A 22,969-nucleotide genomic window follows, 5' to 3' on the forward strand; every position below is an offset into this window, starting at 1 on the left:
GCAGTAATAATTCAGATACAGCTTGGGTTTGTTAAGGGGAAGTCTTGTCTGATCAATTTGATTGGATACTATGATGTGGTCACAAAGGAACCAGATGCAAAAAATAATTTTGATATCATGTACTTGGATTTCAGGAAAACTTTTGATACTGTCGCACATAAACGACTGCTGTACAAATTACAGCAGTATGGCTTTAAGGGCAAGTTGCTGCTACGGATAAAGGAATGGTTGAGTGGGAGAAGACGGAGTGTGATAATCAGTGGACACTGCTCTCTGTGGACTATTGTTATTAGTGGAGTCCACCAAGGTTTGGTGTTGGGGGCCCTTTGTTGTTTACTACATTTATCAATGATATTGATGAAGGTATATCAGGCTTAATGTCCAAGTGTGTGCAGATGATACGAAGATTGGCAGGTTTGTTAATGACAGTAATGACAGCATGCCACTGCAACAGGATCTAGAAAAGTTGAGCAGTTAGACTGAGATGTGGTAACTGAAGTTTAACATTGACAAAAGCAAAAGTACTGCATGTGTGGATGTAACCCCAAAGTAATGTACCGACTGTGCGGTACTACACCCAGGGAGGTGGAGAATGAAAAAGACCTGGGTGTAATCGTGCAGTCAGATATGAAGTTTTCTTAGCAGTGCAGACAGCCTGCAAGAATAGCTCATGGAATCTTGTCAATGATATACAGGAATATTGCTAGCACGGATAAGGAGACGATTATCTCCTTGTATAAGGTGATGGTCAGGCCACAACTTGAGTACTGCATACAGGTTTGGAGGCCTGATTTCAAGAAGCATTTAGAGCTGCTGGAATGAGTACAGAGGAGAGCAATGAGATTGTTGAGTGGAACAATGAGTTTTTCTAACCATGAAAGGCTTAAGTTCTGCAAATCGCAATGTCTGGAGACTAGGCACCTGCGAGGTGATCTGATTGAGATGTATAAGTCCTTGAATGGTTTGAACAAGCTCAATGCTGATGGGATTCTTCCTCTTGCTCAGATTATGCACCCAAAAGAGCATAAATTCAAATTGAGGAAAGACAGCTGTTGAATAGATGTCCAGAAATTGGCTCTTAGCCAGCGGGTAGTTGATTGCTGGAATTTCATCTGTTGTTGGGGAACTACACTCAGTCAATTTATTGAAATTGACAGCTTAAATAAATTCAGGGCAGAACTAGACAGACTTTTGGTGTGAATGTGTGGGTGAAATGGGAAGGTTTTTTTTTTTTTTGGCTGATGCAGTATAAGCATTCTTTCTTGCATCTTATGTCTGTAGTAATGAGATTCATCTTAATGTCTCATTAAGCTTTATGCTGTTCAAACTTTGAGTCTCTAGTAATGCTAATGTCCATCTGTCAGTTTGTCTGTCTGTCAGTCAGTCAGTGAGTCAGCATATAACAGAGGGACTTCAAGGAGTGGATGAATTTTCATGAAATTTTATATTTAAGCCTTTGAAAACTATTTATGAAGCTATTCCAAATTTCACTGAAATCAAAAAAATGGAAATTCTTTTCTTCATACAAATTTTATGGGATAAAAGAAATTCATAGATTAAATGTGTTTCACATGTATTGTTATCTTAGTAATTCACTGGAAAGGAGATAACTATGTTTACTTTTAACTTCTATAATAAATAGAAAGAAAATAAATACAATCAATAAATTTGAGGGAAAAAAATTTAATGTCTGAAATGTAATGCACTGCATATATTAACTAACTTGTTTACATTTAGCTTTAACAATTTCTCTTCCGCTTTTCATTTAGCTTCAACAATTTCTCTTCCGCTTTCGTTTCAGTTAACACAAAATCATTTAGCTCTCTAAAGAATTCCTCATATGTTAATGTAGATATGAGATACCTATTCAGTTTGTCAGCAACCTGAGCAGGATCATCAACAGTTAAACCATCAATATGAAGTGGACCAATCGGTTTTATCCCCTGCCTTCTAGTGTTTGCATGAGTAAAGGAGCCATTCCTGCTTTGTTGGAGACTTCTTGTAATCTGCCTTAGCTTGCCTCCTTTTTTGCTTGATTCCAGATTAGTTTATATCTAGTGTATTATAATAGGCTGTTAATTTCTATGCATACCTTGAATTTTTCTTCTCTGCCATTAGTTTCTTTAGTTCAACTGTTATCCATTTAGGTCTAAGCCCTGAACAGTATCTCTTGGTATAAAAAGCCTAGTTGCTTCCCTGGTTACTTCCATAAATGCTTCCCATTTAGAATTGCTATTAGTAACATCATTACTAATCATGGGGTAGAATTTTTCTCAGCGCGGTCTTTTCTTGTTAACAGGAGAGACTGCTTCTACAGGGATGGGATGCACTTAAATAGATGGGGTGCAAGAGTGTTTGCTGATGCTATTGAGGCACACATTAGGTGGGTCAGAAAACTGCTAGCTTGGAGGATTCACAGACTAAAAGGTTAATAGTAGTTGAAGGCAGAGGTGAAAGTGATTCTTGCACTGCTTCTATTAGAATGAGCAGTGGCCTGGTGGGCAGGGTGCTGGGGGTTAAGGGACTGGTGGGAGTCATCATGAAACAAATAAATACATCGGCTGTGTTAGGGTAACTGAAAATAAGAATAGGTGCATGTATAATTGCATGCACACCAAGGTTAGAAGTATAGTAAATAAATTTCATGAATTTGAAGTGCTGGTCAAGACATTTGCATCCTTTGTCAAAGATTTCTTGTAATCTGACTTTGCCTGCCTAACCTCCTTTGTGACTTGGTTTACAGACCAGCTTATATCTGTCATAGGCTTCTCTGTCACCCATTAATTTATATGTATCCCTTGCATTTTTCTTCTCTGCAACATGTCTCATTAGTTCATCTGACATCCATTTAGGCTTAAACCTTGAACAGTATTTCTTAGTTGGCATAAAAAGCCTAGTAGCTTCCAAGATTAATTCTTTGAATGCTTCCTATTTTGAATTGGCTGTTGGTAACATCATCAGTTGGTCCCACCGTATAAAATTCAAATACTATCTCAGACCACCGTAGTCAACTTTATGAAAGCAAAAACCCTTCTCTTTACCCCGATGGTAGTTACCTCTTTGAGTAAATCCCACTTCAGCACACTATGATCACTGCCACCTAGTGGTTCCTTTATCTGGAGATTCTTAATGCATGAAAAATAGTACTCACACCAGTTGCCTCCTGAGCATGCTGCTGTAGAAAACAATCATCCAATAAATCCACAAAAGCCATGCTAGTGTGTGAGTGATCAACCTACAAATTCCAATCAATATCTGGGAAATTAAAATCCCCCATTATAAGACACTGATTTACTGGCCCACTCTATTTCTCTGTACAGCTGTTTATTATACTCGTCAGTAGACCTATAACACACTTCTACTCTCAATTTTGCTTTCCCTGCACCTTATGTCACACCAAACTGACTCAACACTGCACTGTCCAGCCATGTCGACTAGCTGTACTTCCTTGGATTGTATGTGTTTCTTAACTAATAACATAACCCCTCCTCCCTTCCTATCCTGTCTATTCTTTCTGTACACATTGTACTCCCCAAATGTCAGTTCTGCATTCCTTATATCTGTGTGACACCACGTCTCTGATGTCCCAACAATATTTTCCTTTGATGTTTTGACCAACACCTCAAATTCATCAAATTTATTTACCAAACTCCTTACATTGGTGTACACGCAAGTATACATGCACCTGTTCCTATTCTTAGCTACTCTAACACAGCCCATGTACTTACTTGTTCCACAATGATTCCAAGCAGTCCCTGAAATCCCCTGCACCTTGTTTTCAAGGCTGCTGCTCATTCCAGTAGAAGCAGTGTAAGAATCACTTTCACCTCTGCCAGCAGCTACTATTAATCTATTAGTCCGTGTATCCCCCAAGCTAGCAGTTTTCTGACCCACTTAACGTTGCCTTGATATCATCAGCAAATATTCTTGCAACTTTTCTATTTAAGTGTATCCCATCCCTGTAGAAGCAGTCTCTCCTGTTAACAAGCACACACCATGCTGGGAAAAATTCTATCCCACTTGCCTTGCACAATCTCTTCATGCCAAATTCATTGACAAGGCTCTCATCATATGCTCTCTAATTCCACCTCTCACACAGATATAAGCATTCTGGAATTGGAATTTGGGGAGTACAATGTGTACAGAAAGGATAGAAATGGGAAGGGAGGAGGGGTTATGCTGTTAATTAAGAAAAACATAAAATCTAAGGAAGTGCATCCAGTTGACATAGATGGAAGTGCAATGTTGAGTCATTTTGGTGTGACATAAACACTGGGAAAACCAAGTTGAGAGTAGGAGTGTGTTATTGCCGTAATGAATCTGATATATTGAACAACTGTGTAGAGAAAGAGTGGGCCATCTTATAATGGGGGATTATAACTTCCCAGATATTGACTGGAACTTGTAGGTTGGTCACTTGCACACTAGCAAGACTTTTGTGGATTTATTGAATGATTGTTTTCTGTAACAGCATGTTCGAGAGGCAACCAGAGGGTAATACTCTTGATCTGGTTATCAGCAGTGATTATTTGTGATAAAGGAACCACTAGGTGGCAGTGATCACAGTGTATTGATGTGGGATTTACTTAAAGATATAATTACCATCAGGGGTAAAGGGAAGGGTTTTTGCTTCCATAAAGGTGAATACAGTGGCCTCAGACAAATTTTAAATTCTGTACAGTGGGACCAACTGATGATATCACCAACAGCAAATTCTAAGTGGGAAGCATTCAAGGAACTAATCGTGGAAGCTACTAGGCTTTTCGTACTGATTAAGATATATTGTTCAAGGTTTAGGCTTACATGGATGTCAGATGAACTAATGAGATTCGTCGTAGAGAAAAAAAATGAATGTGATGCATATAAATTATCAGGTTACACAAGAAGCCTATGGCAGATATGAGCTAATCTGTAATCAAGTCAGAAAAGACGTTAGGCAAGCAAAGGAAGATTACAAGAATCTTTGGCAAAGGATGCTAAGAAAAACAGCAGGGACTTCTTTACTTATATAAACTCTAGAAGGAAGGCAGATGAATCAGATTGGTCCACTTGATATCGATGTTTCAACTGTTGATGATCCTGCTCAGATAGCTGATAATCTGAATGAGTATTTTGCATCTATATTCACATATGAGGAGTTATTAAGGGAGGAAAATGCTAGAAGTTTATCAAACTGTAACAGGGTGCTTAATGATTTTGTAATAACTGAGAGCAAAATGGTGGAAGAAATGTTGAAGCTAAACATAAGAAAGGTACCTGGGGTAATGGAGGCATGTGATGCAAGAAAGCAAGAGAATGAGCTTATGTCGAATCAGCCAAAAAAAAAAAAAAAAAAAAACATCTATTTCCTCTAAGAGTTTGTCCAGTTCCTCCTTAAATTTATTTAAGCTATAACTACCACAATGACAGATGGAAATTTGTTTCAGCAATTAACCACCTGCTGACTAAAGGCAAATTTCCGCACATCTATTCTACATCTGTCTTTCCTCAATTTGAATTTATGCCACTCTCAGGTTCATAATCTGAGCAAAGGGAAGAATCCCATCATAATTCAGCTTGCTCAACCCATTCAAAGTCTTATATACCTAAATCGATCACCTTGCAGGTGCCTAGTTTCCAGCCACTGCAATTTGCAGAACTTAAGCCTTTCTTGGTAAGAGGATCCCTTTGTTCCCCTAACCAATCTTGTTGCCCTTCTCTGTACACGCTCAAGTAACTCCACGTCCTTCCTAAAATGAGGCCTCCAGACCTGTACACAGTACTCAAGATGTTGCCTGACCATTGTCTTATACAAAGAGATAATCGCCTCCTTTTCCCTACTAGCAAAATTCCTGTATATCATTGACAGGGTTCGAACCCGTCACCACCAAATACGGAGGATGCGGAAAGGTCAGGGAATGACCACCGCATATCCCGGAGCAATATGGCCTTAGTTGCTAATGCTCCTAAAAACCAAATAACAAACAAACAAACAATATCATTGACAATACCCCATGACCTGCTCTGGCAGTCTGTCTGCATTGCTTAGAAAACTTCATATCTCACTGCGCAATTACTCACAGATCTTTTTCATTCTCTACCACCCTAAATGTAGTACCACACAGTTGGTACGTTTCTCTGGGGTTACTTCTACCCATATGCAGTACTTTCCATTTGTCAATGTTAAACTTCAGTTGCCACTTCTCAGCCCTTCTGCCCAAATTTTCTAGATCCTGTTGCAGTAGCACACTGCCATTACTGTCATTAACAACCCTGCCAACCTTTGTATTGTGTATCATCTGAAAACTTTGACATTAAGCCTGATATACCTTCATCAATATCAGTGTTCTCCCCAGGACCTATTGAATAGGCGCACCGCCCAATGAATTTAACTGGCAGCCTGGCTAAATGTTTAGCGATTCTCGCTATACCATATGGTACTGATCTCGATCAATATTAATTCGAACCTACTATGTGATCGAGGTCAATGCAACAGGATCATATAATGTTAAATTATGCAATTAATTTTTGCTCTGGATCACTTAAGTCACATTTATAAGTAACGGAAAATTTTATAATATTGCAAAGTGTACACTCCAATTTGTACACTTCCCTACTTGGCTACTTTCATAATGCCACCCGGCCGTCAAACCTTTCTGGGGAAAACACTAAATATCATTCATAAATATACAAAACAATAGTGGGCCCAACACCGAACCCTGCGGGACTCCATGAAAAGCAGCATCCATTGATTACCACTCTGTCTTCTTCCACTCAACCACCCTTTTATCCATTGTAGCAAGTTACCCTTAATACCACACTGCTCCAATTTGTACAGTATTCTTCCATTTGCAACAGTGTCAAAAGCTTTCCTGAAATCCAGGTATATGAAATCAAAATTATTTTTTGCATTCAATTCCTTTGTAATCACATCATAGTATCCAATCAAATTTGTCAGACAAGACTTTCCCTTAAAAAAGCCATGCTGTGTCTGAATTATTGCTGCATTCTTGTCTAGATGATCCTGCAATGCATCTTTAACAAGTGACTCCATTATTTACCATGGAACAGAAGTTAGACTAACTGGTTTGAAATTACTCGTGTCACCCCTATATCCTCCTTTGTGAATTAAGGGTGCATTTCCACATCTCCAGTTCGTAGTACTTCCCGTGACTCCAAGGAAGCTCTCGTAATTATGGCTCAGGGTTTTGCTTTCTTCCTCTGCACCTCCTTTAATATATCTGGATAGATCCCATTCATCCCAAGTGCCTTTCTTATGTTTAACTTGAACAATTTCTCCTCCACTTTCCTCTCAGTTATTTCAAAATTATTAAGCACCCTGTTACAGTATGATAAACTTCTGGCATTTTCATCCCTTAATAACTCTTCATGTGAATGGGATCTATCCAGTTATATTAAAGGAGGCAGCAAAGGAAGTAAGCAAACCCTTGCCGAGTAATCTGAGCAAGAAGAATCCCATCAGCATTCAGCTTGCTCAAACCATTCAAGGCCTTATACACTTCAATTCGATCACCTCGCAGGTGCCTAGTCTCCAGAAGCTGGAATTTGCAGAATTTAAACTTTTCTTAGTAACAGCAATGCTTTTTTCCACTCACCAATCTTGTTGCCCTTCTCTGTTCTTGTTCCAGCAACTCTACAGCTTTCCTAAAAAAAACAGGCCTCCTGATCTGTATACAGTACTCAAGGTGTGGCCTGACCATTGTCTTATACAAGGGGAAAATCACCTCCTTATCCCTGCTAGCAAATTTCCTGTATATCTTTGAGAAGGCACCGTCACCCGCTCTGGCAGCCTGTCTGCACTGCTAAGAAAAACTTCAAATATGACTGCACAACTATCCTGAGGTCCTTTTGATTCTCCACTACCCTGAGTGTAGTACCACCCAGTTGATAGGTTACTCTGGGATTACTGCTACCCATATGCCGTTCTTTACATTTGTCAATGTTAAACTTCAGTTGCCACCTCTCAGCCCATCTGCTCAATTTTACCAGATCCTGTTGCAGAAGCATGCTATCATTATTGTCATTAACAACCCTGCCAACCTTCGTATCATCTGCAAACTTGGACATTAACCCTGATAAAACTTCATCAGTATCATTGATGAATACCGAAAACAACAATGGGCCCAACACCGAACCCCAGGGAACTCTACTAATAACATTAGTCTACGAAGAGCAGTATCTGTTGATTACCACTCTCTGTGTTCTCCCATTCAACCATCCTTTTATCTACTGTAACAACTTGCTCTGAATGCCATGCTGCTCCAGTTTGTGCAGTAGTCTTCCATGTGCCACAGTATCAAAAGCTTTCCTAAAATTCAAGTAGTAGTAGTAGTAGTAGTGGCATGTGATGCAAGAAAGCAAGTGTATGAGCTTATGCAGCATCAGCCAAAAAAAAAAAAGTATATGATTTCAAAATTATTTTTGTGAGCACATCATAATATCCAATCAAATTAGTTAGACAAGACCTCCTTTACAAAGCCATGCTGTGTCCGAACTATAACCAAAGTGTTGTCTAGACTAGATAATTCTGCAGTGCTTCTTTAACCAGTGCCTCCATTGATTTCTCCGGAACAGAAGTTAAACTAACAGGTCTGTAATTACTCATGTCACCCTTTGTGATTTGGGGATAGAGTTGCACATCTCCAGTCTGGGGGACCTCCTCTGAGTCCAAGGAAGCTTTCATAATTATGGCTAAGGGTTTGCTTACTTCCTTTGCTGCTTCCTTTAATATAACTGGATGGATCCTATCCACCTCAAGTGCCTTTCTTATGTTCAATTTCAACAATTTCTCCTCCACTTTGCTCTGTTATTGCAAAATCATTTAGTCCCTGGCAGAGTGATAAACTTCTGGCGTTCACCTCCTTGAATAATTCCTCATCTGTGAATAAATGCAAAATACTCATTCAGTTTTTCAGTTACCTCAGCAGGTGCATCAACAATTGAACCACCGATATCTAGTGGACCAGTCTAATTCATTCCCTTCCTTCTAGAGTTTACATAAGTAAAGATGTCTTTACTGTTTTTCTTTGTATTGTTTACCAAAGATTTCTTGTAATCTGCCTTTGCTTGCCTAATGTCCTTTCTGACTTTATTACAGACTATCTTATATCTACCATAGGCATCTGTGTCTCCTGATAATTTGTGTTCTATGTATTTTTCTTTTCTGCCACGAGTCTCACTAGGTCATTTGACATACCTTTAGGCCTAAACCGTGAACACTATTTCTTAATTGGTATGAAAAGCCTAGTAGCTTGCAAGATTAAATCCTTGAATGATTCCCAATTAGAATTTACTGTTGGTAACATCATCAGTTGGTCCCACTGTATAGAATTTAAAGAATCTCTGAGACCACTATACTCACCTTTATGAATGAAAAACCCTTCCCTAATGATGGTTACATCTTTAAGTAAATCTCACATCAATAAATTGTGATCACTGCCACCTAGTGGTTCCTTTATCTGCAGATTCTTAATGCATGAAGAATTATTGCTGATAATCAGATCAAGAGTATTACTCCCTCTGGTAGCATATTGAACATTTTCCTGTAGAAAACGATCATCCAATAAATCCACAAAAGTCTTTCTGGTGTGTCAGCGACTAACTCACAAGTTCCACTTCCCTATATCTGAGAAGTTATAATCCCCCATTATAAGACAGTCTGATCTACTGGCCCACTATTTCTCTGTACAGTTGTTCGCTGTACTCATCAGAGTCATTAGGGCTATAACACACTCCTACTCTCAGCTTGATTTTCCCAGTGCTTTTTTTGGAATGGTATGGCGTACTGGCATCTTTATTAACAGTGATGTGTGACCTTTGGATGCTGTACACTTCGAAATTTGTAATATTCCGTAAATTTTTTTCACATTTACCTGCTATTCAGTAAAATGCAAATTTATTTAAATAAATTAATTTTTAAATAAATTTGCATTTTTCACTGTCTGTTGTTAAGATATCTTTCTATATATTAAAATAAGTTTCCTCCTAATGATATTTATTTAGCCAATTTTAGATGAGAGATGCGGGTTACGTGGCAATACGTAACAAATACAAAAATACATAAGCTTCTGTTTAAGTGTGATCGCGTGCTATGGTTTCTCTAACATAATTAAGAGTTTAAGATTCCATATTTATATAATATCAGTGTAGATACACCATAGACAACTCTTAAAGAAAAACTACGATCGTAGTGTAAAAGGTGCCCATCAATGAAAAGTCAACTAGCTTTGAAATGGTGCCATCTTGGGTGGTGGTGGTGCCTACTGAGAATAAGTGACAATAGTCTTCTCTATTAGTGAAGAGTTACTTATTGGAGATAGTGCAATACATGGTAACTTGTTGAGAAGGATGAGCAGAATATGAGATAGAGAAGAAATGATGCCTTTTACACTACTATCGTAGTTTTCTATGATGTATCTACACTAATATTATAGAGATATAGTAATGGATTTATGCATTCATATCTGAAGAAGAGACATGCAGAGTCAAAAGCTTCTGTGATATTTTATTTTATCAAAAGAAGCGAGCAGGGAGCGAAGCCCCCTAGTTTTCTATATAAAAATTTATAACTATTTTTAGAATTCTAAATACTCAGTCAGACCGACCTCTGTTTATCGAACTCCTTTTATAGTGAATTTTTTTTGAATTCCCCTTGGAAGTTACATTTAAAATACAGTAGTTTCCATTGAGCGAAGAAAATTTTCATATAACAAATGCATTATTAGGACAGACTTAACTCAGAACGCACTATTTGCATTTCTGGCCTTCAGGCAATTTAGGCAGTTAGTTTTTCTGCATGGATTAAGAGAGCTAAAGGGATTACCATTCTACAACTTAGTGGTACTTGTAAAACCTATCCGACCACCTGTCCCACATACGGAAGAGTCACGCTGGTCAACAGTGAGCAGATCAAGGGGTATTCCGATGCTGACAATGGGCTTTGGTCAACCTTTTCCCGTACAGGGGCCATATTCAAAGTTAGATTTCTTTTGCGGGCCGCACTGAGTGATTCAAGAAAAATTAAGTGTGTTCCTTTTTCTATATCTTGTTACACGTAAAAGTAAAATTGAAACTATTTGAAAATTTCATTAAGTACAATGCACAATTACATTTACTGAACAAAACATTTAATGAGAATTTTTTTGCTAATTAACAAAATTTAAAATGCTCTTTTAGTTCACTTTCCATGCGGGCCGTAGGTTAGACACCACTGTGAATCAACTGTAAGCACCCTGTTTGAGAATTAGGAGGGATGATTTTCTTTTACCCCGAAGAATAATCATCTGTTGTTTTGTGGAATTGTGTTATCCACATTTTTCCGTAACTTTTTTCTATCTCTGTTAACATGGTCACAGTACCTAAATATCCGAATGACACTGACATTTGGACAGTTTCAAAAAAAAAAAAAAAAAGAGAGAGAAAGAAAATTCAAATTTAACAAGTAGTTCAAAAAACTAGTGACGGTATCGATGAGGAGAGAAGGAAAATGTGGATAATGAAGGTATTAAACTTTCTAAACAGGAAATGTTAGCATTTCGTGAAAATATAGTTTGAAAATTGTCAATTAGGTTACAGTTAAATGAAAGAGATGCAATTCGTTGATTTCGGGGATACCTAATTGATAAGGTTTCGAAAGAATTGAAGCATTCTTCACTACTATTTCTTAAAATTGTAGGCCCACCTCTGACACGCTTCGATTCAGCAAAATATGTCAATTCGTGGCTGCTTCGGAAACGGCATTCAGCAACAGACACAAACAGTAAGAAAAGAAGTTAGCATAGTCAGAATGAGAACTTACTAAAAAATTTAAATATTCTACAAAAAACTTTATTATAAAATTATTTTTACTTATTTTACTCACATTTTACTTATTTTTTTTATATACTTGAATAATAAATTTATGCCTAATAAACTGTATTAATATACACCAATGAGCCAAAACATTATGACCATCTACTTAATATGATGTTGGTCCTCCACGTGCAGCCAAAACAGCTCATATCCAGCGAGGCATGGATGCTACAAGATTTCTAAATGTGTCTTGTGGTATCTGGTACCAACACGTAATCAGCAGATGCTTGAACTCCTGTAAGGTCAATGGTTGAGATGTGGCAGATCGGAGTTGCTGTTCCAACACAAACCACAGATGCTAGATGGGATTGATGTCTGTGGAATTTGGAGGCCAGGGCAATACTTGGAAGTCCTCCTCATGTTCTGCGAACCAGTCTTGAACAATCCGGGCGGTGAGGCATGCCGCATTATCCTGCTGAAAAATGGCACCGCCAGATTGCAAAACTGTTGCCAAGAAATGGTGTATCTGGTCAGCAATGATGTTTAGGTAGGTGGTAGACATCAGAGTGCCCGGCACATGGATGACTGGACCCGGGGTATCCCAGCAGAACATCACTCAAAGCATGACACTTCCGCTACCAGCTTGTTTTCGTCCCACGGTGCATTCAGACGCCATCACTTCCCCAGGTAAACGAAGCACGTGTACCCAGACAACCTTTTTCCAATCACTCGAGGTCCAGTTTTGATGCTCACGTGCCCATTGCAGACATCATCAGTGAACTGTGGTTAACGTGGGCACTTGGAGCAGCCTGCAGCTATGCAGCCCCATTTTCAACAGGGTTCGATGTACTGTGTGTTGTGACACATTACTCCTGTCATCGGCATTCCAATTACTGGCGAGTTCCACCACAGTTGCCCTTCTGTTGCCATGTACCATCCGGGAGAGCCTTCGCTCGCTTCGAGCATTGATGAGCCGTGGTTGTCCAATACCTCGCCAGCGGTTCGTGGGTTTTACCTCCCCGGACCACCTTTGGTAGGTACTAACCACGGCTGACCGTGAGCATTCCACCAGCCATGCCGTTTCAGATATGCTCTGACCGAGTCGTCTGGCCATTGCAATTTGGCCTTTGTCAAGCTTGCTTCCAATTCTGCATTGCTTATCTCTGTGTGACACCATGTCTCTGATATCCCAGTTCTGTTATATTTCAGAACTTCCAGTTCCAGAATTTATATTTCCAAAAGAGAAAAAAGTCAGTGCAGAAGGAGATTTCAAATTGAAACCAATGCTTGTTTATTGTTCATAGAGGTTACAATCAGTGATCGCTTCCAGTTTTTTTCCATTCTGATAAGAAAGCATGGGTGACCAAAGCTCTTTTTGAAGACTGGTCTTCAACATATTTTTGCCCAGCTGTTGAAAATAATTGTAATAACAATATTGCTTTTAAAGCATTATTGATTTTAGGTAATGCTCCTGGTCATCTGACTACACTTTGTACACTGTGAGAATGTAAAAGTCATTTTTTTACCAGCAAACCCAACATCTTTATTGCAGCCCATGGATCAAGGAATAATCATTACATTTAGAGCCTACTACCTAAAAAGCATGAATTGTTGAGGAGGCTTCCATCCTGCAGTGGGTTGATAATGGCTGTACTTTACCTTTTTTTTACCTAAGAAGAGCTTTTGCACAGGGAATTGCTCAAACAACAAGTGACAATGCAATTTCTTTAATTGACTTCTGGAAAAAATATAGCAACAAATTGCTATATTAATTGAAAATATTTCCCATGATTGGGAAGAATTAACTGCAAGCAATATGCATGCAGTGTGGAAACACATTGTGCCTCATTGAACATAGAATTTTGATGGCTTTCCCTCTCAAGTGCAAGCTGTTGAAAAAATAACAGGCATTAGAAGACAGTTTGGTTTAGATGAACTGGACACTACAAATGTCTGTGACTTGCTTGAATCACACTTGAAAGAAATGACTGATGGAGACCTTAATTTAGATCAACAGCATGCATTTGAAGAAGTAGACAATGTGCAAATGAAGGAGTTCACCATCAAAGAATAAAAAAATTCAAACTCTGGAAGCTTTAAAACAACAAGTTATGGATACTGACCCCAACACCAACTGAGCATGCAAGTCTGCCGAGATATGGATAAAGTTTTCAACTACAAGTGCATGTATGAAGACTTATAAAGAAAGAAAAGACAGTTCAGTCTAGCCTGCTAAAATATTTTAATAAAATGTAATAATGTTTTGTTTTGTTTTGTTTGCTTAGTTTATAATAATAAACTTGAATCAGAAATACATTTTTATTATCCTTTGGTAATAAACAGATAAGAAACTTGTGCTTAAAAATTTTTATTGCATATTTTCAATTGGGTGGGACCAATTATCATACTTTGTTATAATAGCTTCGAATACTATGAATTCATTTAATTCTATGGTTTCATGTGATTCATTATTCATACTAATCGAAGCTTTGCTGTAATAGAAAGATGTCTGGAAATGCAACAAGATGTCTATGCTTGTTTCATAGACTATGGAAAACATTTAGCATTAGCATTAGCATAGGCATTTGATGCAAGAAAGCAAGCTTATGCAGCATCAGCCAAAAAAAAAAAAAAAAAAACCCACTTCCACTTCACCCCTCTGTTCGTTCAAAATACCTGTCCAGCTGAGCCTTAAACTTATTTAGGCTATCAACCTCCACTACAAGGGATGCAAGTCTGTTCCACCAACCAACCACCCGCTGGCTAAAGGCAAATTTCCGCACGTCTATCGTACATCTGTCTTTCCTCAATTTGAATTTATGCCCTCTCAGGTGATTATTCTGAGCTAGAGGAAGAATCCCATCAGCATTGAGCATGCTCAAACAATTCAAGGCTTTATACACCTCTATCAGATCACCTCGCTGGTGCCTAGTCTCCAGACACTGTAATTTGCAAAACTTAAGCCATTCTTCGTAAGAGCACCCCTTTGTTCCATTCACTAATCTTGTTGCCCTTCTCTGTACTCGTTCCAGCAGCTCTACATCCTTCTTGAAATGAAGCCTTTGACAAAGTTCAACATGGTGAACTGTTTGCTATCCTGCAAATAAACTTAGACAGATAAACTTCAGATAATCGAGAATTTGTGCTATAATCAGAGTGCTGTGGTGAGAGTAGAAGATGAGCTGACAGAAGAAATTATGATCCCGAGAGGTGTTCAACAGGGGTGCATTCTTCTCCATTACTGTTTAATGTCTATTCTGAAAAAATTATGAAGAAGGCATTGGAAGATAGAGCAGAAGGAATTGCTTTAAATAGAGTAGTCATCAATTATATATACCAGGGGTGGCCAACTTAATTTGTGATGCGATCTACTTTTTTTCTTCAAAATGCGCCGCGACTACTATCTCAAGAATTTCATTGCACGTGGTTAATAAAGTTAATCAACACATATTGAAAAATGTTGTTTATAAATTTTAAAATTAAATACACTTCAGAATTCTTATTTTAAAGTCATGTATTTAAATTTTTTATGTATGTGAAGTTTGTGTCTTCATGTCATCTCCCAAGCTTTCAAAATCGGGGATATACTGTGATAAGGCCAACCGTAAAGAATCTTCTGTATGCAAGTCTGTAAGAGTAGAGTGATTCTTCATCTTTGTTTGTTTCAAATACGAAAAGGCCAATTCACTTAGATATGTGGAACCAAAACATGAATTTAAAAGTTCACTGCATTATTTTACATTTGGGTACTTTTCTCGGCAAACATATTTCCAAAAGTCTTTTTCTGATGATCCTAAAAGCCAATTCCAGTTGGCTTTTAGGAAGATATTGTTTTGCAATGTAATAATTTCATTTTCAAGTAATATTTTCTCCATGTGAAAAAAAATCAGCGATTTTTTTCTGTAATTTGTTTCGTATCTGAGTTGACATTAAATGGATAAGAAATATATTAAATAATGTCTTCAATTGTTTTAAAATCACTGAATCTGGTTTCAAAATCATCTGCAACTTTCTCAATTTCGGAAACATATTTCTTAGTATTAAATTCAAAAACAGGATATTTTTGCAAATGATCTTGCATCTTTGCAAAATGATCGAATTTTTTTTCTTTGAGATCCTTAGTCATTGCCAAAAATTGATATTTATATGCAGAAATACTACTAATCATGTCACCCACATTCTTATATTTTCCTTAATTCCAAATTCAGATCACTTAATTTACTGTTAAAACCTGCCAAAAAAACCAGATCACACAACCACTCTGTATTTTGTAGCTGCTGATAATCATCTCCCCTCTGATCAACAAATTTTTTAATTTCATTCAGCAAATTTCGAAATCTCTGTAGAAACTTACTCCGACTCAGCCACCTCACATCTGTGTGTGATATCAGATCTGGTTCATTTTTATCGAGTTGCATTTTGAAGTCTCCTTTGAAGAGATTATTCTCTGATGGAATTCACAATTTTGAAAGCTATGTCCATAACACTTTTAGTATTTATGTACTTAATCTTTTGCTGGCTAACACATGTTAGCCAGTAAAATATGATACAGTACTGTGGTAACTCAAAAAATCTGGGAATTCATCGTCCTTTTGGCAAAATGCGATGAATCCGTTAAGATGCCCCATCATTGCTTTAGCTCCACCTGTTGTTATTGATACGAGCTTAAATAGTGGTAATTTATTTTTTTCAATAAAATTTTTAATGCATTAAATATATCAAGACCTCTAGTGTGTTTCTTTTAATGAAACCATACCCAGCAATTTTTCTCTAGTGGCAGAATCATCAAAACCCAAACAAATAAAAACGAGCAATTCAGCTGTATCACTGATGTCTTTAGATTTATCCAATTGTAAAGAAAAGGACACAAAATTAGTAGTATGAGCATGCAATTGTTCACTCACATTTTTACTCATTTTTTTGATGCATTAATTGCAGATCTTGAAGAGCACTTTTAATTTCATTTTTTTCCTTAAAATTTTCAAAAAGAGAATCTGTTAATTCTAAAAATACATCTGATGAACTGACCATCAGAAAATGGTTTGTATTTTTTTTTGCAAGAAGATGACTCTTTAAATGATGCAAATGTTACTGCGTTAGATTGTAAATTAGGTGTCACGAAGAAATTTTGTTGTGCGAATAATCTGGATTTAAGTTCTTTTAATTTATTTTTTCTAAGGTCATTATTAGGCAGAAAATCTGATTAGTATTTACCATGGAGTGTGCTGAAGTGTCTTTCTAAATTTCCTTTTTTGGGTATGGCCACGGAAGCATTGCAAATCAAACAACAACATTTTTCTTTTGTCATTACAAAAAAGTATTCTAGTTCCCACCCTTGATGAAAATGATATGTTTTACTCTTTTTTGTAGTGTTCATTTTAAGTCAAATATTAAAGTAACGTGTAAGTACTGTCCGGTTATTAATATTGAGTAAGCTAAATAAGGATTCGACGCATACACTATGCTCTCCACAACGAAACTGCATGAATTTTCACTAAACAAGCGCACTGGCTGCGTGCAACAAGAATAGTCGTGTGGTTCAACAGATTTGTAATAAGCTTATGCAGTGGGATGCATAATAATAATAATATGTAGATTGACTATTCTGTTTTTTATATATATTTAAAATTCGTCGTGATCAACCAAAATTAAAGCTGTGATCGACTTGTTGGCCACCCCTGATATATACTATGCTGATAATACAGTCATCATTGCAGGAAGCAATTCTGATCTTCAAACACTTATGGAGATAGTTAATGCAAATGAGTCTTCAGATAAATCCCAGTAAAACTAAATGAATGGTAGTTGGCTCCAAGAATTATACAATTCTCGCACTTACTGTTGATGGGAGACTGACTGAAAAAGTACCTCCAAAAAATCTCTTTAGGAAGATAAATTAATGACAAAGGGGATGATTCAACTGAAATTAAAAGAAGGGTTGAAATTGCAAGATCTGCTGCCTTTTGCAAAATGAAAAGTATTTTATGTAATCTGCAATTGGATTTAAATCTTCGATTGAGAGTAATGGAGTGTTACATCTGCTCTACACTATGTGGTTGCGAGACTTGGACATTAAAGAAAGCAACGGCACCTAGTGTACTGGAGGTGACCACCCAGGTGTGAACCAAAGTAAGCACGAATAGAGGTGTGGTATCCACACCACATGGAGGAATGCTGCCCCTCTTTGTTACCAGGCAATACTAAGTGTTAGATGACTCATCAACTGGGGCAATACCACCACTTTGCTTATTGTGGTGGCTTGGAGTGGTGGAAACCATGTTTATTCTCTAGAGTAAAGCTCTGGCAAATCCGTCGTGCAGTATGATTGATGCCTTTTGAGGTTATGATGGACATCACGGCAAGATCCAGTCTTTGGTACGTTTCGAGGGTACAGCTCTAAAATGGTGTTCGCAGGCAGACTGCTAGGAGGTTTCCAGATCAGCTAGTGTATAATTTACTCTGCCGAATGGTGACTGGAGGGAGACCGAATAATGTGAATGCAAGGGACATTGTCAAGGCCATGTTATGTCAAGGAACTGGGTATATCCTTGCCATGTGTATGGTATATCCAAAAATTTCATTACCTCATATAGTATTGTCCTCCCCACCTTTTCTTAGTACTGAATACATCATGAATAGTCAAACTAATAGAACAACTTACCTGTGAAAAGATCTAAACCTTCCAAACACTTCCTCATTCATTTCACAAATATACATGGTCTCAATTCTAATCTCGATGTCATTTCCACTTAGTCTGGCAAATCCCATGTACTTTTTCCGACAGAATCCTAGTTATTGGTTGATTCAACCACTTCTCATCTCTGTTCAAATTATTAGCTGTATGATTCCTTTCGCTTCTAAGGTGTTACTGGTGCATATGTCCATTCTGATATTACCTCTCAGAGACTGTAATTTGGAATCTCCTCTTTGCAATCTTCTCTGGCTTAAAATCTCTCTACCACATTCTGTCAAATTCATCTGTTGACTCTATTGTTCTCCCAACTCCACTAATCACTTAGAGCTCTTTGACTTCCTCTCTTTGAAACTCAACTTTCTCCAGTCCAACTTTTCTCACAGTAAGGTAATTTTTCTTGGTTATTTTAACGTTCACAATTCCAGTTGGCTTCCGTTTTCTAGTCGCACGGACCCAGTTGGTCGAGGTGCTGAGGCTTTTGCAATTACTAATGACCTCACACAGATTGTTCATTTACCTTCCAGAATACCAAATAATCCTAACCACGTAGTCAACACGCTTGATCCTTTTCTCACAAAGAACCCTTCTAAGTACATGGTCGAGATGAATGGTCCTTAGTCACCTCAGATCACAACTTGGTGATGGCCTCTTCCCCAATTGGGCCTTTCTCTGGTGGCCATTCTCAACTTCATGTTGTTTGGCATTACAAAAATGCAAAATGAGATGAATCTTCGAGATTTCTTTTCCTTGGTTGGATTACTGTTTTGAATCTTCTGGCATTAACGTTTGCTCAGATTGTGTCAGTGAAATTATTCTTATAGGACTCAGATCCTTTATTCCATACTCCACCTTAAAATCTCGTCCTTTTTTCTAAACTTGATTTTCCAATAAATTTGCTAAGGCCGTTCAAGAGAACAGTGTTGCATATTGTAATTGGCTTGTATCGAAATCTCCAGGTCCGTTTTCTGCCGCACCAAAGCTCACAACAATTGTAAAGCAGTTATTAATTAGTCCAAACTAGATTTTGAATAGGCTAAGAGTATAAAACTTGCTTCTTGTCCAAATGATAGTCAAGCATTCTGGTCTCTTGCCAAAGCTATTGGCTGCATTTTGCTCATCTCTGTTCCCACCTCTGTCAAAACCAGATGATTCTATTGCCATTTCACAAAGATAAAACTGACCTGCTAGCATCCTACTTTTCTTTCAACTCTTGTATTGATGATCTTGGTAAACCACCTCCTACCATTCCCAGTACAGTGCATTCAATTGCTCCTGTCATCTTCCATTAAAAGGATGTCAGAAGTATTTTGAATAATCATGATGCTAAAAAAGCTCCAGGTCCTGATGGCATCTCTCCGCTTGTTCTCAAAACCTGTGCTCCCGAACTTGCTCATGGGCTTTTTTCAATTTCTTATTCAACAGATGTTTTCCCTTCTGCTTGGAAATTTGCTCATATCCAGACAGTTCCTAAAAAGGGTTACAAAGCCCTTCCATCCAATTATTGTCCTATTACATTTACTTCTACCCTTTCTAAAGTAATAGAGAAATCAATTAATTGCCAATTCTTAAACTACAGTCAGTCAGTTCTGCTATAACAGGTTACATCTGTTCCTAAAAATCACCATGTTATGGTATTTTGCACATTAAAAGCACAGGGCTTATGGGAAAAATAGGGATGGGGCAGAGCACTAAAAAAAATGTTCAGTCTGGTAAGTAATACTCTAAAAAAAGTTAGAAATCCAATAAAATTGCTAACACAGGTTTAAACATCTTAAATTTTTAATAAATATTACAGTAAATTTAGCACTTTACCTTGACAATATATGAAGTTTGCTTGTTGGAAGTGGGTGTGGTGAAGGGTTGTAGCTGGTGAGTTATAGTGATGAGGTAGAAGGAGGGTTATCATTCTTAGGACGAAGTGTTGTTGCACCCAGTGTGGAAGGGTGTGAGTCACTGGCCTGCTTTTCTTTCTTCTGCACTGGCTTAAAATAGCTATCTAGCTTTTGTTGCTTTTTCTGCCTTCTTCTTTTGTACAGGAGTTGCCTGCGTGGATCCGAATCCATGAAGCGCTATCCTACTATGTTCAGCATTATAATCATTATCCTAAATCCGCTGCAGGTGCTTTTCAATCCCCCTTAAAGAAGCTGATAACTCTGCTGTTTTAAGTTCTCATGGGGAAGCCTACTGGACTTCGTCATCCTTCTCATCTTCACTTTCCACTTGGCTGGCTGCAACAAGTTGTTGCAAAGTCTTTAGTAGATGACTCCTAACTCCTCATTTTGAGACTCTAGAAGCTCTTCTACATCTTCATTTTCTACTTCCTTGAAACTAACTTCTTTTGCAAGCACAACACAACTTGCTTTGATTTGTTTTAGTTTCTTCAAAATCGTGAATTAAATTAGGATAATTTCTGCCACACACGATGCAAGCAGTCTTTTGTTACATCATTCCAGGCTTCTACAGTCATATCAATGGCAACTTTGATGTTAAATCTCCTCCGAAATTCTATAACAGTTTGTGCTTCTACATCTTCATTTTCTACTTCCTTGAAACTAACTTCTTTTGCAAGCGCAACACAACTTGCTTAACTAGCAGCAATTAACATCTTGAATGTTCGCCTTAAAATGCTGCTGTCACACTCTGGTCAAGGGGCTGTAGTAGAGAGCGGTGTTCGGAAGTAAAAAGATGACTGATATTTGGAGAGAGTTTGGCAACTGTCTGAGGATGACTTGGTGCATTATCAAGGATTATAAAAATTTTAAAATCTATGTTCCTCTTCTTGCAGTAATTCTTGAAAATGCCATGGTTAGCTTCAACTAAAATATCAGTGAAGATTTGCCCAGTCATCCAACTTTTCTTGCTAGACCTATAGTGAACACCAAAGCTGGATTTCATAATTATTTTTAAAGCTCGTAGGTTGGCAGAGTGATAAATCACTACTAGTCTCCACTGGCATTGTCAGTGAATATCACAGTTAAGTGATCTTTTGCAGCCTTAAATCCTCAGGCATGTGCTTCTGCCTTAGGTCCTTGAAGGCATACGTTTCCAACAAAGTCCTGTTTCATCAAAATTGAAAATCTGATCCAGTGTGCCTGTACGGCTTCCTCATCTGCACTTGCAGCTTCGCCAGACAGCTTAACATTGTGAAAAGCATAGTGGTGTTTGAAGCAAACTAATTTGGACAAAGGAAATCAAATTGATTTGCTTTTCTGTGATATTTCACATGCATTTGACTCTGTCCACATCTATCTTTTGCTGTTCAAGCTGTCATCTTATGGTCTACAATCCCCTTTACTAGATTTGCTTGATTCACTGTTTAGAAATCGTAAACTATCTGTAATAATTGGTGGTACTTCAATTTTGTTGCTTTTGCTCGAATCGTGTAGTTAGACCCTTCGTCCTTACTGATTATTATATTAGAAACTCTTTAATTGCAGGTACTGATACATTCAAGAATTTAGGTGTCCTATTTCGATCTGACCATCCCTTTTCCCATGCTGATCATGTAATATGTCACACTTCTAAACTTCTTGGATTAATCAAGCATTCTTCCTCTGTTTTCAAGAGTGACCAAGTTATAATTCTTCTCTACAAGCAGCTTATACTTCCCATTTTTGTTTATTGTGATATTATCTGGTCCTCACAACAGTAATATCTTTCTCACAAACTTGAGAGAATTCAAATTAAATTCATTAAATTCTTATGCCATTGAAATCACATTGCCTTTGACCATCGAAATTATGGAGCTTTTGTGGTCGCTTCAGAATCATTCCTCTTCACTCTAGTTGACAACTCCATGGGTCTCTTTTTGTCTACCATATCATAAACTCTGTTATCGATTCTCCATTTCTTCCTGAACAAATACCTTTCGCTATATCCCGTTTGAATTCTCGTTATAAAATTAATATCTCACTGCCTGTTCCTTGTACTCATCACTTACTTGGTAGTCCTCTGTTTTGTTTCCTTCAGGTAATGAATAACTACAATATTGATTTTACTCTTAATCCATCTATCTATAAGAATTTGCTCCTTACTCTGTTTTCTTAATGTAAATTTTTTATATATTTTAATTCTAGTTTTGTATTACTGTTTTGTATTTTCTGTAATTCCTAGCGTTCTCACCTTTTTTAGGATCTGTGTGCCCTGGTGTGAGAAACATGTATATATAAATGAATAAGCCACTAAGCCAGCCACTACTAGCATTAAAAGGAGCCATTTTGTTTTAAGGTTTTCACATATATAGCTAGTGCTTTCTCTTTCACTGTGAGAAAGCTTGCTCCTGATTTGTTGGTTTTGGTTTGGTTTTCAATCCATATTCTTAGTAGTCTTTCCATTTCTTCTATTTCTTTAGGCCTTGTTCTAATTGACTTTGTGTCACTTGAAGTTGTTCCAGCTATACGCTTGGTTTTTATTTTCGTGGCATTGTCTCTGATGGTGCACAATGTGGATTCACTTAAGCCTGTTGCTCTTGAGATATCACTTTTT

The 22,969-nt window shown here is 37.6% G+C and overlaps 1 protein-coding gene across 2 annotated transcripts in view; it reads left to right on the top strand.

The window, feature by feature from the left end:
• LOC150087028 (DET1 homolog) overlaps positions 1 to 22,969 on the top strand; it is a 93,093-nt gene that overhangs the window by 15,510 nt on the left and 54,614 nt on the right. The gene's annotated exons all lie outside the window — the stretch shown is intronic.

This window comes from Mastigoproctus giganteus, chromosome 4 (assembly GCF_048544385.1).
Source record: "Mastigoproctus giganteus isolate SK-2022 chromosome 4, ASM4854438v1, whole genome shotgun sequence".
NCBI lineage: Eukaryota > Metazoa > Arthropoda > Arachnida > Uropygi > Thelyphonidae > Mastigoproctus > Mastigoproctus giganteus.